This window comes from Leucopleurus acutus (genome assembly GCF_964270905.1).
Source record: "Leucopleurus acutus genome assembly, chromosome: 5".
In the NCBI taxonomy this organism is placed as follows: Eukaryota; Metazoa; Chordata; class Mammalia; order Artiodactyla; family Delphinidae; genus Leucopleurus; species Leucopleurus acutus.
The window spans coordinates 19,540,508-19,557,139 of NC_139147.1; positions in this window are offsets into that span (position 1 = coordinate 19,540,508).

The window sequence follows — 16,632 nt, forward strand, 5'->3', positions numbered from 1 at the left end:
GAATGGGGAAATTGTGATTCCAGTTTTATGTAGATTACTAATAACACTTTCAATTGCCTCTAATCTCATGGGATTGGAACCATTAGAAGTAATCACTTCAGGACTTCCTTGGTGGTCCAGTGGTTAAGACTTCGCCTTCCAGTGCCGAGAGTGAGGGTTCGATCTCTGGTTGGGGAGCTAAGATCCCACATGCCTCATGGCCAAAAAAACAAAACATAAAAAAAAAAAGAAGCAATATTGTAACAAATTCAATAAAGACTTAAAAAAAAAAAGTAATCACTTCTGTTGACTTAAATAAATAGACTGCCAGTTATTTCTCCAGAAAAAAAGGCAGGGTGATATTTGGGGTGAGCAGATAATTACAATTAGGGGTCTGCAACCATGTGCAAGTCCCCCCACAGCAAGGGGAGAACACTTTTATAAAGGGGAAAGGGAGTTAGCAGGCTTATAGTAAAGAGAATCCTTGGCTTTTCACTGGCTGAGTCCCTGCCAGGAAAGAAGAGGAGGCATCTTTCTTCCTGTTGGGCTCTGCTATTGTGGCAGAGCATGAGAGAGCCCCCTTCTGGTCTCCAGGCTCAGTCTAATTGACGTTTCTGTTTATGGATTTTTACACTTCCAATGAAAGTGCTATTGAGTTAATGGGATCTGTTGGGAAGTAGTGATGTGTTAAGGAACTGTGTTTCTCATCACTTCACAGTTTAAGTTCCAAGGTAGCATGAGCGGTTAGAGCAGAAGGTGTTTGTTGTAAGGCCCTAGGTTTAGTATTCTCCAGGACTTAATCACATGTTTACACCCTGCTTGTTACCAGGGGATGTTGGTTCAGAATTAATAAAAATCTGTTGTTTCTACAGCAAAAGCAAATTGAAGTATACATTCAATGGTTGGAGTAGGTGAAGTGCATCTGCTTGGATATAAAGAACCCCACTTTCCACCTGACAACTGATGCCTAATTATAAAGAAAATAGACAATGACTCATACTATCTAATGTTTATATGCTTTCCAAATGTGCTCGGCTAATCCAGTTATGTCAGTCACCAAAAGATGACTTAAATGTTTACATGGTTTATTCATATAAGGTTGTACTCAGTAGATATTTTTGTTTTTAAATTAAAGTGGTTTGGAATATTTTGAATGGTATTTGGAGTACTGGCATGGCCATGAACACTTCCTTTTAGCTAATTTTCCTGCCAACCAACCATAAAGCAACTGATCAACACAAATCAAAGAGAGTGGAAAGATTGGAAATTAGCCAAATTATCTGAATTAATTTCTTAACATAGAAAATTTAACCTCCAAAAAAGTCTCCTTTATTTTGTCCATGGAAACAATTAATTTGATGAGTCAACACCATACAATTGAATTTTCCAATGGTTGAGAAACAGCAAATTCTCCAGCTACTCCGATCAAGTTAATCAATACTTTAAACTAAATATTTAAGGACTAAATTAGAATTTTTTTCATCCTGGGTTACCTAAATTTGCTATCCACTTGGATTAAGTTCCATAATCATTGCTGTTTTTCTTAGTATTATTCTCTTTACATGGCAACTGCCGATGGAGCCAGTGAAAATTTCTTGATCAAAGATTAAAAAGTTTCATTTCATTTAGGCTTGCCACACACTGCTGGATTTATCTGCCCTTGTGAAACACATTGACCCCAAAGGCACTTTGAATGAAGGCTGATCTGTAATCTCTGTCAGCTGCATGTTGAACTCAGTACATTTGTCACATACTTTTTTATTAAAGGAAAGCAAATTGCATTGAAATGGATATGATATTTGGAAAATATATCTAATCTACATTACACATGTATTCTCAGGCTAGCAATGGAGCTTGATTTAACAGAAAAATTCTATGGCCCATTCTGGTGTTTAGTTTATAGCCTCTGTATCTTGTTTGCCAAAACAATAAAAAGTCTGGTTTATGTAATGAACAAAAATAACAAGCCCTTTCATGGTTGGGCAAGCTGGAAGATAGTTAATTATAATCCGCTTTACAGTTATAACTGAAAGATTATAAAAGACTGGTTAAATCTGTATATCAAAAAGTGTTTCAATAATGAAATTTGCAAATGTGCGTGGTCTTCCTTTTAAAAAAGTCAGAATTTCATTACATGGAGAGGAGACATAGCACAAATTCAAAGCGAATAATAGTGAAAGCAAAAGCTAATAATAAATAAAGCCAAATAATAATAAAATAATAATAAAGCCAAAGTAAATCTTGTAATTTCAACATTAAAGATTAGATTTGACTCTATGAGGAAGAAAATTATGTATGGTTGACAGGAATGTCAAACTAATTATCTCAGATTAATCGTTACAGTTTAATTTCTTCTAGTGAAAAAAAATTATGTAAATCTTCATGAATCCCCATTCTTGACATTATAATGCAGCCATAGCCAAAAGTTTCAAAGTTTCTTAAAGATGTATAGAAAAATATTGTTATAAAAAACAAATTTTAAAATGCAAGGTGTTCAACTTTACCAATGATTATTTACTCCATGCCCCTATTCTGTACATCAACATGGTGTCTGAAGACCATACATGTAACAATTTCCATGCATTGTTCCCTGCTCTACATTTTTTCCTGGTAAGTACTACGCTAACAATATGTAATACATTCTTTCTTTACAAAAAGAGCTCATCTTATTCATAAACCTATGCAAAGATTAATGTTAATCATAAAAAGAGACTCTTGATGCTCCTTTTAAATTTCAAAGTTCAAACAAATGAAAATGTTAGTAGTCAAGTAATAGTACTGTCAGATAAATATAGCTGATTTAAAGAAAAGCAACTATAAAACTTAATTTTGCTTTTCTAGTTTCCAAGACAAATATTTTTATATCAACAGTTGTGTGTGATCAGAGCTTTGGAAATCTCTTATTATACCCAAAGTCTATATCACCTTGCTTAAAGTTCAAGTGATTTTAAACTTTCATTTTGAATGAAGCTTTTAGAAGCTCCTTAGAAGCACTTTTCTATCTCTGTTACATAATGAATAGCAGTGATGATCTCCCTAATGTGTGACAGGCTTGTGGGGAAATTGGTATTTAATTTTGAGTGTGATAATATAGACCCTAGTTGCCAAGAAATCCATTTCTCATAGAGCTTGATTCTGCTTTCATTCGACAAGTAAATATACTGAAACATTGGTGTAGTTATTTTTACACTGTATTTATAATACAAAGGGTCATGGAAAGTGACTCTGTAGTCATCATTTAGGGATTTCAGTGATTCTATGCTGTTTTCCATGGGGTCTATTATAAATGAAAAGAACTGAGTGAGTTATAAAGACAATATTTTATTCCAGTTGGCTGCCCTGTTTTTCTATCATAGAAGAGAGCCAATACCTTTCCAACTATTTTGTAGGTTCTCCTGAAGGAGAATCTATGTGAGAACTTCTACTCTGTCATTAAGGATTTACAATATCTTGCTCTCAAATGGCATCATTTTCATTTAAAATTAGTACATGAAGTGTAAGTTCTTAACCTTGGTAAAATAATTATCATTGTTTGCCTACAAAGTGCCAATTATTTTATATCTGTTATTTATATTTTACCCACTAATGCAAGATAGGTAATATTATTACTCTTACTTAATAGTTGAGGAAAATGAGGATGACAGAAATTAAGTAAGCCTGCATAATGCCACAGTTTAGGTAGCTGGAAAAATAGCTGAATTTTTGCTTAGATTTCTCCGAAGCCCAGGTTCTTTTTCTTCTACTGGGTGATTCCCAATGCTGAAAAAGTTTAAAATGTACAGATATAGTTCTAAAAATTTTGTTAGTTCTAAAAATTTTGTCCCCTTCTATTGATTCCTGAGGAGAAAGGAATTGGAAGGATTTTGTATTTGTGATTCTATAGGGACCATAACAATTTTTATTGTCACATTCAATGTCTCAGCAGGGAATGGACAATTCCAATAGTTGCAGACAACTAGTTATGGTTTTAACTTTAGGTCATACAGAATAGTGGTTTAGACCAACACTGGCCACTAGAAATACAAAGTAAGCCAAATATGTAATTTAAATTTTTCTAATGGTTATACTAACAATGTAAAAAAAAAGAAACAGATGAAATTAATTTTGATAATAAATTTCATTTGACAAAAAGTTTCCAAAATATCATCATTTCAACATGAAAAAAATTCTTAATGTGATGCTTTACATTCTTTTTTCATATAGAGTCTTCAAAATCTGCTGTGCTTATTATACGTGTTGAAGAGCTCAATTAGGATGCTAAATTTTCTTTGGAAATACTAGATCTGTATTTGGATTTCATAAAATTTACAGTTGGAAAAAGAATCACTAATCCAAGTTGTTCCAAGGCTACTAAAATATTTGAATATTGGTTTAAAAAATTTTTGTACTGATGTATAATATTAATAACATCAGTTTCAATATAAATAATATTCACATCTTTCAGTGACAAAGGAGTCCATTCTTTCGTAGTCATTCTCAACCTTGGCTGATCATCAGACCCAGTGAGGAGACTGTTGAAAACACAGCATCCCAGCTGCCACTCAAAGAGGCAGATCGCTCTGAGCAGTGGGACCCAGGCCTCAGCATTAAACATTTTTTTTTCTAAATAAACTTTTTATTTTGCATCAATTTAGATTTACAGAGAAGTTTCACAACAAGTTCCCATATATCCCACAACCAGATTTTCTTATTATTAATATCTTATATTGATGAGCTAATTTGTCATGATTAATGGACCAATATTGGTACATTATGATTAACTGAAGACCATATTTTATTCCAGTTCCCTCAGTTTTTATTGAATGTCCTTTACTGTTCCAGAATCCCACTCAGTGTATCACATTACATTTAGTCAGATCTAAAGGCACCTCTTGGCTGTGACATTTTCTCAGCCTTCATTTTTGTTGACCTGAGGGTCATCTTCTGAGTAGTATTGATGAGGAATTTTGTAAAATGTACTTCAATTGGTATTTTTTTCCTCATAATTAGACTGGGATTATGGAGTTTATTGAGAGGAAGACCACAGAGGTAAAATGTCATTCTCATCTCATCATATTGAGGTTATCAACTGTTTGCTATCAACATGATTCATACTATCAACAAACGTTACTTATGATATTCTATCATAGTTGATGTGCTATTAATGTAGCTTATCAGTGTTTTTGTTGACCTTGATCACCTGGCTCAGGTGATGTTTTTCAGGTTTCTCTTTTATAAATTTATTATTTTTCCCCCTTTCCATACTGTACTCTTTGGAAGAAAGTCACTATGCACAGTGCACGCTTAAGATGTGGGGAGGTATGCTGCCCCTCCTTCACAGTGGAATACCTGTTGTTTGGAATTCTTCAGCAAGGAAAATTCGTTTCTTATCCCCTATTTATTTATTTATTAAATTAATTATTTATATCAGCATAGATCCATGGATATTTGTTTAATGCTTTGGGTCATAATTCAATACTCTTTATTTTCTTGCTCAAATTTTTCCAACTTTGGTCATTGAGAGCTTTTTAGTTGGCTCCTGTGTCCTTTTGACATACTTCTATCATTGTGTGTATGCATAAAATTTGAGTTTAAAGTTTTTTCTGTTTTGTTTTTTAGACCACACTGCATGGCTTGTGGGATCATAGTTCTCTAAACAGGGATTTAACCCGAGCTCCCTGCCGTGGAAGCGCAGAGTCCTAACTACTGGACCACCAGGAAATCCCTAAAGTTTTAAAATTTAACCTAAGTTACTTAAGATTAAATAAGATCAAAATTTCAATTCCTTTGTGTCTTTTTCCTGTTTTTAAATGCTTATTTGTCACATGTGGCTACTCTATTTGTAGATAAAACACCATATTGGACAATAGACTCTAGAGGGAAACTGCTTAGGTTTAACTGCTGGTTATCTCACTTACTAGCTAAGTAACCTTGTCCAAGTTACTTAACCATCTTGTCACTTACTTTCCACATATATGACCAAAATAATAGCACCTGCTACTTTATAGTGTTGTTTTAAAGATTAAATGATCTAATTCATGCAAGATGCCAGATACATACCTATAAGTTCTCAACAAACATCAGTTATCCTTATTATTTGGCAAAGTTTTTTTCAAAAATACTATCTTCTTTTACTATATTTTCCAGACAAACTGCTGGCAATTAGTTGCTCCAAGTTAGATTTATAGACAAAATTCTTTTGCTTCACTTTTGATGGGCCAAGATTTTTCACTTCCTTTCTGGCCACCTTTCAACAGAATTGTGAAACAGGAAAAGTTTGAATTTGACTCCTTCTTTCAGTTTTTGAAACAGATTATCAGGTATAATTGACCTACTATATGACACATATATTTAAATCAAACAATTTCATTAATATGACATATGCATACACTTGTGAAACCATCACCACAATCAAGATCATGAACATATCCATAAGATTTCTTGCACCTCTATGTAATCCTTTATAGATTTTAGTCTCTCATCAGCAATCATAAGAATACTGTATTGAATATTTATATTGCCTAGGGCTTCTTTCTAAAAAGCAACCTATACACATTTTGTCCATTTACATTGCATGTTTTTTTCTCTGAAAAGGACACATTTACTTTCCTCCAGTACATATAATGAAATGGGCAAGAATGGAAATAGTCTGACTCCAGTGATGGTGAAATGGAAATTGTATCCAGCTCCTGTTATGACTGCAGTCCAGGGTTACAGAGTGTTTGCACACCCAGTGAATTATCTTTCCCTAAAATCAAATGTGCATCTTATTTCTGAATGTAGACCTTAGGCAATTTTTAATCTTCAGTAGCAGAAAAACTCAAGCCCAATCTTTTTATGTTACCTCATTATTCCTGTTCATAAATGAAAATTTAATTTCTGTTATGAGGCTTAGTGCAGTCAACTGTTATATTATTAATTATAGGACTGCTGCTAATGCCTAGGAATGATATTTTAATAAGGTTTAATCTCTTTTCCACATTCTAGTGTCTTTCATAATTATGTCTCTGTTTTTCTTCCTGCTTTTATTTTATTTGCAAACAAATTCAGCAGTGCAAGCGGTAATTCCAAGTTGGCTGGTGTTTCTGAGGCAGCCATATCACTCATAATCCAGGCTCTGTGAATTTGTTCAGAAAAAAAGGGGACAGGAAAGGCAACTTTATTTCAAATATTTCAAATACCAGCGGTAATCTTGAGCAACATCTCAGTCTGGCTTTAAGATTTAGTCCCTTCACAATTGCTAAGGGATCTCTTGTATTTGGCAATTGTTCTTGAAAATTTTTCTGTTGGATACTGTATTATGTACCACAAGAAGCATAATTTTGATTTTTATGCTTAAAGTTATGCTTCAGGGTAGTAGGGAATTCTCCAGATAGAAGGTATAATGACCTGTGGTCATGTATATAATGGCATAAAGAGGATGGAAACTGAGCTATTCCCTTCCTACACTTTTTATAGTTTGTTTCTCCCAAGGGGGTGTCAATTAATATTATGAGAGCTGTGTTATTTTATTTTAAAGCATAGGGCTTGAGACCTAAGTTGTTTTGGTTAGTATTTCTTTCTCTTTATTATCAGAATGCATAGTATTGAGTTATGCTACTCCCATGGTGATCTCTGTTTTTCTCTCCTTTGTTCTTAGAATATTTTAACTCTAGGGTGATTTTTTTTTTTTTGTAATTGCTGTACGTTTGTATCTGATCAACTCATAAGAGAGAACCTTAAAAATACTCTTAGTTCTGGTGATTTGGGAGGATCAGCTCTTTTAGGACATTTTTATTTGTCTTATGGTGTGTGACATTGATGAAAATTCATAATAGAAAGAGAGAAAACTAATCTATAGGTCATTTTCAAGAGAGAGAATGAGAGCGGAAATAGAAATCTATTCTACTTGTTCCACAAGTATTTACTCAGCATTTCTTATGTTTTGATTGCTGATCAGTTACTAGGAATATGGCCAAATGAGAAAAAAACTTTAAAAAGTCACAATCAGTTTTTGCAATGTATTAAGTATGATAGCAAAGTATGGGACATGTTAGACTATAGGGATGGTTCTTGTTTTGAGGAGTGGAGAAAATAATGTGAAGAAGTGTGTAATTGAAAATTAGGAGACGTAAGAATGAAACTTTAGGATCTCCAAAATTTAAGGACCAGAGGAAGAGAATAAAAAGGAACTATTAGGGACTTCCCTGGTGGCACAGTGGTTGAGAGTCCGCCTGCCGATGCAGGGGACACGGGTTCATGCCCCGGTCCGGGAAGATCCCACATGCCGTGGAGCGGCTGGGCCGGTGGGCCATGACCACTGAGCCTGCGCATCCAGAGCCTGTGCTCCTCAATGGGAGAGGCCACAACAGTGAGAGGCCCGCGTACCGCAAAAAAAAAAAAAAAAAGGAATTATTAAGAGAGATAAGAGGTATACAGGAGAAAGTGGAATCAAAGAGCCAAAGGTAAAGAAAGTTACAGGGGGAGGTAATGATTAGTAACCCAACCTGCTGGAGGGAGGGCAGGTCCTGTGAGCAAGAAAACAGCTTCCTGGGTCCAGGAACCCTTTGGAAGGTGTATAAATAATGTGTTCCTTTTTTTATGTGAGTAGTATTCCATTGTGTAAACATACCATTGTTTGTTTATCTGTTCACTCATTGAAAGATATTTTGGGGACTTCCCTGGTGGTCCAGCGGTTAAGAATCCTCCTTCCAGTGCAGGGGACGCAGGTTTGATCCCTGGTCAGGGAGATAAGATCCCACATGCAGTGGGGCAACTAAGCCCGTGCACCACAACTACTGAGCCTGTGCGCCACAACTAGAGAGAAGCCTGCACACCACAATGAAAGATCCTGCATGTCACAGCTGAGACCCAAATGCAGCCAAAAAATAAATATAAAAATAAATAAATAAAATAAAAAGATATTTGCGTTGTTACCAGTTTTGGGCAATTATGAGTAGAGCTGCTATAAATGTCTCTTTAAGTTCATTAACTGTAATGCTATTTATTTCAAAACTACTTTATCAGCAGAAATATTAAAATGTAGTTTATGATATTTAAAAAAAAATAGAATATAGTTTCCTTGGATTTGGCAACTTCTAGAACATTGCTCACCAAACTTTTTCTGTAAAGTATCAGATAGTAAATAGTTTAACTTTGAAGACTGTATGGTCTCTGTTGCAACTACTCAACTCTATCATTATAGGGCATGAGTAGTCATAGAGAATACATAGACAAATTGCCTGTGCTCCAATAAGACATTTTATACAATAACAAGTGGCTTGAATTTGGACTGTGGGCCACAGTTGCAAACCACATGAGAAAACTGAAACAAGAGCATTAAGTTAGTTGTTTGAGACTAAATAGCCCATAAGTGACAGAGGCACAATTACACATACTCTAAGGCTTGTGATTTCTTCACTACATCATGTTGCTTCTAAAATAGTAAAGCTGCAAAAGTCATTTGGGGCCAAATTAATTTTTATTCAAGTCTCTCATTGACTAATAGCCCCTATGCATTCAGTCACCTTTTTGTGGGATCATTTGCCTGTATACAATGTCTTGCTTGCATTAGTCTCACAGCTAGCCTTGATATAGATGGCAACTGCAGTGTCTTATGGCTTATTTTTTAGGTTGTCTATCCTCTAAAATATTATTCCTCAAGAGGTGTCATGGAATTTGATAGTCTTCCATTAGGAATCTCTTTTGAAAATGCAAACATTTCTGCAAAGCAATATACATTAACTCAATTTGAATTAGTATATCAGAAATTTTCATTAATTTATATATTTACTGAGATATAATTGGCATGCAATACTGTATTAGTTTAAGGTGCTCTACATAATGACTCTATATATGTACACATATACAGAATGTGAGATGATGCATATTTTTCAGATAATACTGGGAACACTGGTGATAAGTGGAGTCTGAAAGAAGTAGAAATTAAGGGAAGAGGAAATAGAGAAAAATGTCTTTATACTTGCTGAAATCATTAGAAATTAAAAGTAAATATCTCAGCAAAATATAATATATATGCTGATGTGTAATTCTTATGCTGCAGTTTTTTAAGTTATGTTAATATGTGCTACCAATTAAAAGAACCAGAAATGTTCTAAAGTTTGCATGATTCTCAGGTACTAAAAATAATGAAAATAAGATTTGTGAAATATAAATTGAGTATGTTGAGTTTCATGTGGGTCTTTGATATATATGCTATATCCACCTCCATTCTAATTTTAATATGACCTATTCCAATTACATTAGCCAAAAACACATTTTTCAGCATGTAATAAAAAGTGAATTATTTTAAAAAGTCACCATTTTAACATAAATTCTAGTAAACAAAGTGCATGATAAGTCAATTCATACTTGTACATATGTGCAAATATAAAAATTAATGAATGACTGAGTGAATGAATTACTTAATCATAATCCTCAGAAGGTCTTAGGGTACAGTTTTATTAATCTATGAAAATCTCACCCAGAGACAATAATTATATTTTCTACATGGAGAAAGAAATAGATAAAACTGCTGGTTAGGGTGACTCTTTGGCAATGCTGATGGAACATTAAGGATCAGCAGGGACCCCCAGGCAGGTTCCACCCCATAGCATCTTCTGGATTGAAAGCAGCAGGGGAACCCTATTCCACATCATTTCCCAAAGCATGTTTCTTCTTGAGTAGAATGACTAACAAATGTGAAGGAAAATTGAAGTGTTAGCAGACTTGAAAGGAGGAAGAGATTATGACCATGAAAGCTTATGGAAATAAATGGACCAAAGTCATTTAAAAATAATGAATGATTCTTGTAAAGTTTATTAAACATATATAGCAGATCTTTTAATTACTTAGAATTCTAGGCTCAATATTTTGGATCAATGTTTTAGGTTTTAACAATGATACATTTTATGTCTTTTCTAGTACAGGAAAAAAAAGCATTGTCATAATTTTAGAATATATAAAGAAAGCCTCTAGCTGGCTTTTCAAAACTGTGTTTAGTTAGTCATTACTGAGTTCAAGTATAAAAGAAAATATTCTGTTCCCTTGGAGGTTCAAACAAATCTGACAGTTCACCTTGCCTTTAAGTAGTTCTCATCAGAGATACGAGCTATTATTCATATAAGATAGACAAACAAATATTTCCTTTTAATGTACATGGCTTGCTGATGGGCTCCCTCTTCTTCCTTCTGTTGTCCTCTGCTTGCATTAAGAACAGTGATGAAAAATTGAATTGGCTTAAGGCATTAACAAAATCTTAACTGCTGGAAGCAAAAACGACAAGAGAGTTTGCTGGGTAAGCAAACCTGTACCATATCATTCAGGACAAACCCTTGTGCCCTAAGCCTGTTTTGAATGTGTATTACTTTGTATAAACAGAAAATGAATAAAATCTACAGAAAAAGGAGAAATCATATTTTGCACAATTCAATGAAAATCATTGAGGATCTCGCAATGTTATTTTCTGATCTAAAATAATATTGAAACATTAATATGGAAAAAAGAAATTCTAGGAAGTAGAGGAAACAAAATGTTACCCCTTCACCTCCATTGAATACCAGGATTGGTGCCATAAGTAGCTCAATCTTTCTTTAAAGTGGTAATTTTTTTTTCTCAAGTATCAAAAGTTACTGGTGGATTATCAGTCTTATCTGGTTTTCTTAATGCCAGTGTTTAACCAGATTAGATCAATCCTCAAATTCTATTCATTGCCAGATAATTGATTGCTAATTAATTAATAAATGTAAAGTGCTTAGAACAGAGCCTGGCCTATAGTAATAACTCGATAAATGTGAACAATAAACGTATATTCATGATTATTGTTAATGAGTAACTCCTCAGTCAAGTCTCTGCATATAAAATCAGAGTATCCAGGGACTGAATAAACCATGTGAAGTCTGTTTTGCTATGCCTCGTTCATAGATGTAACCAAAGTCTCCTCGAACAAGTAATTTTCACAAAAGTTAAAAGGTAGTACCACTGTGTTTTTACTAGAAAAAAGCTAATAGCAATTATGAGAAAATATGGAAAAATGACTTGTGAAGGAAGATATTTCAAAAGTTCTTTATAAGTTAATTAGAAATTTAAAGATGCTGTCAAAATGTATTTTGCATGATTTAAGATGAAACCTTTGAACAGAGGGGTAATATCCAGTAAATTATCCTATCAACTGCTTCACATAACCCTGTTATTTCAGGCAAGAGAATTGTATGGTAAACAACATTAGCTATTCATTAGTTGTAGCTGTTCTAGCTGATTCTTTCTCAGCTGGGCAGATTTAATTTAGTGATAAGAAAAACACTGCAAATCAACTCTGCGATATAAACTATGTAAATACAAGAATAAATAAGTAGGAAATAATTCTTACACACAGGAAGATAGTCTATGTTTAAAGAATAAAATTTCTCACATCTGGTTGTCACGATACTATATTAGATAGTTGTAAATATCTATAAGTAGTAACATTCACAACCCATAGCGTATTTTGGTAAATGCTATCAATGTATATGAGCATATTGGGTGTTATAAAGAATCACTAGCAAATTAACTAAATACTATCATATTTGTTCATCATAGTCAAAATAGGTACTTGTTTTTATCTGATCAAAACCAAGATTTCTTATTAATTCCTGTCTATGTGTATTGTTTATAGGAAAAATTATGATTAAGTTTTCCACGGACATGTAAATTTTATTATTTACTCTCTTAATAGGGATGTAGATTTACTTGATGTTTTCAAAAAGCATTTTCAAGCCAAAACATAAATTCTTATTGGAAATAATAAGTAAATAAATAAAATTTTTTTCTTCCCCCAATTGTCAAATTCCCCTTTTCAGTGACTTTGTTAATTATTTGTTTTTATTTTTGCCTTTGAAACCTTACAGAAAGATTCTTAAGGAACCCATTTATGTGGATAGTTATTTCTATAAATTGTTCCTTCCTAGTAAATATTTTCCTGCTGATATTTATGGACAAAATTAAATGACATGATAAAAAACAGGTCATTTATATTGGAAAAATACCTAATGGATGAATAGTATATTTGAGATTTTGCACTTTAATCTTTGCATCTTTTCAAAACATCTTTCCATGTAAACTGAAATGTTTTCTAAAGAATGATGTTATTGCATATGGACAGGCCATCAGACAATCCTGGCCATTTCAACATCACCTCAGGGTAAGATTTTTTTTTTTCTTAACATCTTTATTGGAGTATAATTGCCTTACAATGTTATGTTAGTTGCTGCTGTATAACAAAGTGAATCAGCTATATGTATACATATATCCCTATATCTCCTCCCTCTTGCGTCTCCCTCCCACCTTCCCTATCCTACTCCTCTAGGTGGACACAAAGCACTGAGCTGATCTCCCTGTGCTATGCGGCTGCTTCCCACTAGCTATTTTACATTTGGTAGTGTATATATGTCCATGCCACTCTCTCACTTCGTCCCAGCTTACTCAGGGTAAGTTTTTAAAGTAACTCCATAGGTAGGTGGAGAGTAAAAGTAGTCTTGATTAACTTGGAGAAGGGAAACCTAAGGGGATATACAATGATTTTCATTAACTCAATATTTGTAATATCCTTATATAGAAAATAGTCCTCAATTCTCAGTTTTGCTCCAAAGGAACAGTGGACGAAATTTAAAAGAGAAAAGTTTTGATTCATTCTTGCATGACACCCAGGATATTAAAAAAAAATAGTTAACATTCATGAGTTTTTTTATCAACATTTTTCTAATCTATCATCTATCTATCTATCTATCTATCTATCTGTCATCTATCTATCTATCTCTATCCTGTAACAGCTATCAATAAAACAAGTAGCTGCTAGGGATATAAAATTGTCCTTCACAATGATTTTTTAGGCTGCATAACTGCATTTGGAAGATCATATGTTGCTGAAACAGACATGGTTCCTGCATAGATAGTGGTTGAACAAAATAACCTCTGAAACCCTTTTAAATGCTTTGATTCTATGTACTAAGGATTACAGTGGAGCCACAAGAGAGTCTTCCTAGGATGGAGAAAAATGAGTATGTAAATAAATTTTGAGCTAAATGTGTTTTGGCTAATATTGGCTATACCATGTTGGTTGGTTCTCAGCTTGAAAGTCAAAGCAGATGTAATCTCCCATCCTCTTACCTCGATGTGAAAAATGCAGGATATACCATCATAGTTAATGCAATGAAAGTATTCTGGTTTTTATCACAATCTGATGGAGGTCAAGCAATTCACTTAGGTTTCCTTCTTCTAAGAAATGACTCAAGGATACAGTGACTTCCCATCATATGTGTCAATGAGAAATTAATCAGTCGATCTCAGAAAGAAATGGAAAATTTTATTTGAGCCAAATTTGAAGGTTATAGCCCAGGAAGAGCATCTCAGAAAGCTCTGAGAACTGTTCCACCCATTGGAAGTCAAGGCACAGTTACATAAGTTTTTTGAGATAGAAGACTGTATATCAAATGACCTATTATTGACAGTTTACATAGTCTAGATCTAAGCATCATTGTGGTGGGTCATGTGACCTTTATGAGATCAAGGAGGAATGCCATCTTTTAAGGGGTTGTCTTGTTGATGCTAGGAGAATATTGCTGTTTTTGGTAGAGCAGGTATTCCTGACAGTGGGGAAGATTTGGTCAATGCATAATGCAGATTCACAGTGCACAGTGGAGGGAGAGAGAAGGCCAAAGTGTAACAGGGAAGAGCCAAATCTGACTACATGTTGGATCTGTTACTTTTACTTTAACCTTTGCTTCCCATTGCTTTTGTTCACTAAAGGATACTGTCTATACATAATGGCCTGCCTCGGGGAACCCTGCCCCTTTGCCTGAATGTTAAACCAATGTGCCTTTTTTCGGGGAAACATCTGAACCCTGTCCACCTATGGATGGCTGTAAGAAAGAAGAAATTAACACATCCCCTCCTCTAGGCTGGCCATTCCCAGGAATACTTGCAAAACTTGTGCCCTTTTTACTTTACTTCCTCATCTCCTCCCTCTCTCTGTGCTATAAAAAAAACTGGCATCCAAACCTCCATAAGATGGTGATTTTGAGACTTTCGTCTGCCATCTTCTCGGTCTGCTGGCTTTCCAAATAAAGTTTTATTCCCTTCTTCAACACCTTGTCTCCGATTTATTGGCCTGTCATGTGGTGAGCAGAGTGGGCTTGGACTCGGTAACAAAAGAGCAGAGAAGGTTTTTTGTTTAAATTTTTCTTGTCTTGCCATAAATAAATTTTATTTCACATATGGCTCTACTATCTTTGAGTTCTCAGTCTTCAGCTATAGAGATGGAAGAAAATGAGACTGTGGAGAATCACAGGAAACCTTTTTGATACCAGATCTGGAAATGATTTTCACTACTTTTGTCTATATTCTATGGATCACCTATTTAATCACATGGCCTCAAGATAACACAAATAAAAGTAGACAAATGGAACTTTCCTGTGAGCCCAAGAAATGGAAATAGAAAGTATCTATATCTACATTATATGAGTGTATTCAAAGTTATGCTTAAAAGTGTAAATACATTTATTTTCTTAATCAATGTTTATTACATATATTCTATGCCAAGACTTATGGTATGTGCTGTGTATAAAATATTGATAAAACTCAGCTTCTACACTTAAATAATACCCACATTAAATTGATTTTGCTCTATGCTCAGCTGTCATTTGAATGCTATTTTATTCCTTTGCTTATAGAGCTAGGATCATTCAAGGTAGTCAATAAATAAACATTAATCTGAGTGAACTCTATTAATCTAATCATTTGTAGATTTACTTTATGTTTAAAAGTTTTACATGTTTCTTCCATATAGCTGTTATACATAATTTTAATTTTGATTAATTGTTTATGTTTAAAGAATTATACCTACAAAACAAGATAAATATAGAAAAAGGAGGAGGAAACAGAAAATAAATTAGACATTCATAACAATAAAAGAACTTGGATGAAGTGACTTATTTGCATGAAAGATTGTTTTATATCGATAGTATAATAAATAATATATTATGTATTTGGTCTTTGTCCCCAATTCCTGGCACAGGACTCTTAAAATCCTGGACATTTCCTGAGTGGTGGGGATGTCTCTTGTTATTTGAAAGTAAAGGGAAGCACCTTAATGGACCCTTTCATTATGCGGTGGTAAAATGTTTGAAACTTGTTCCAGGAAAATGAGATGGACAAGGCAATGAAATGGTAAATCACTCTGCATAACAAAAGTTAAATGTGTCATCCTTGGATGGAGATTGCTTAGTGTGAAGACATGTGTAATTTCCCTCTGCTGCTGCCAAGACAGGAGTTAGAAGAGTTTCTGGCCCTTGAGAAGACAAAAGATTGGGAAAGAGATGCAATGTGAGGTGGGGAGTGGGTAGCTGAGGGAAGAGAGGCTGAATACAGAACTACCTATGAGAGATGTAGCCAGGAATTCAGTGATACACGATATTTAGCCACGAGTTTTTACTTTCTGTTTTAATTTTTATCAGGTCTTCAATAATGTCAGTTAAGCACAAAATACTTTTATTAGTCCTATTAGTGTTACTTTGTCAGATGAATGAGGAATTGGGAAAAATGAGCCAGTAGGGAAAGCAGAGATGGATTCTTTTTATTCACAGTAGAAAGTATAGTTTACCAATGTTTATCATTTTCCTATAGTTTTTACTATAAGCTTAGATAAATAAAAGCTGCTTGACA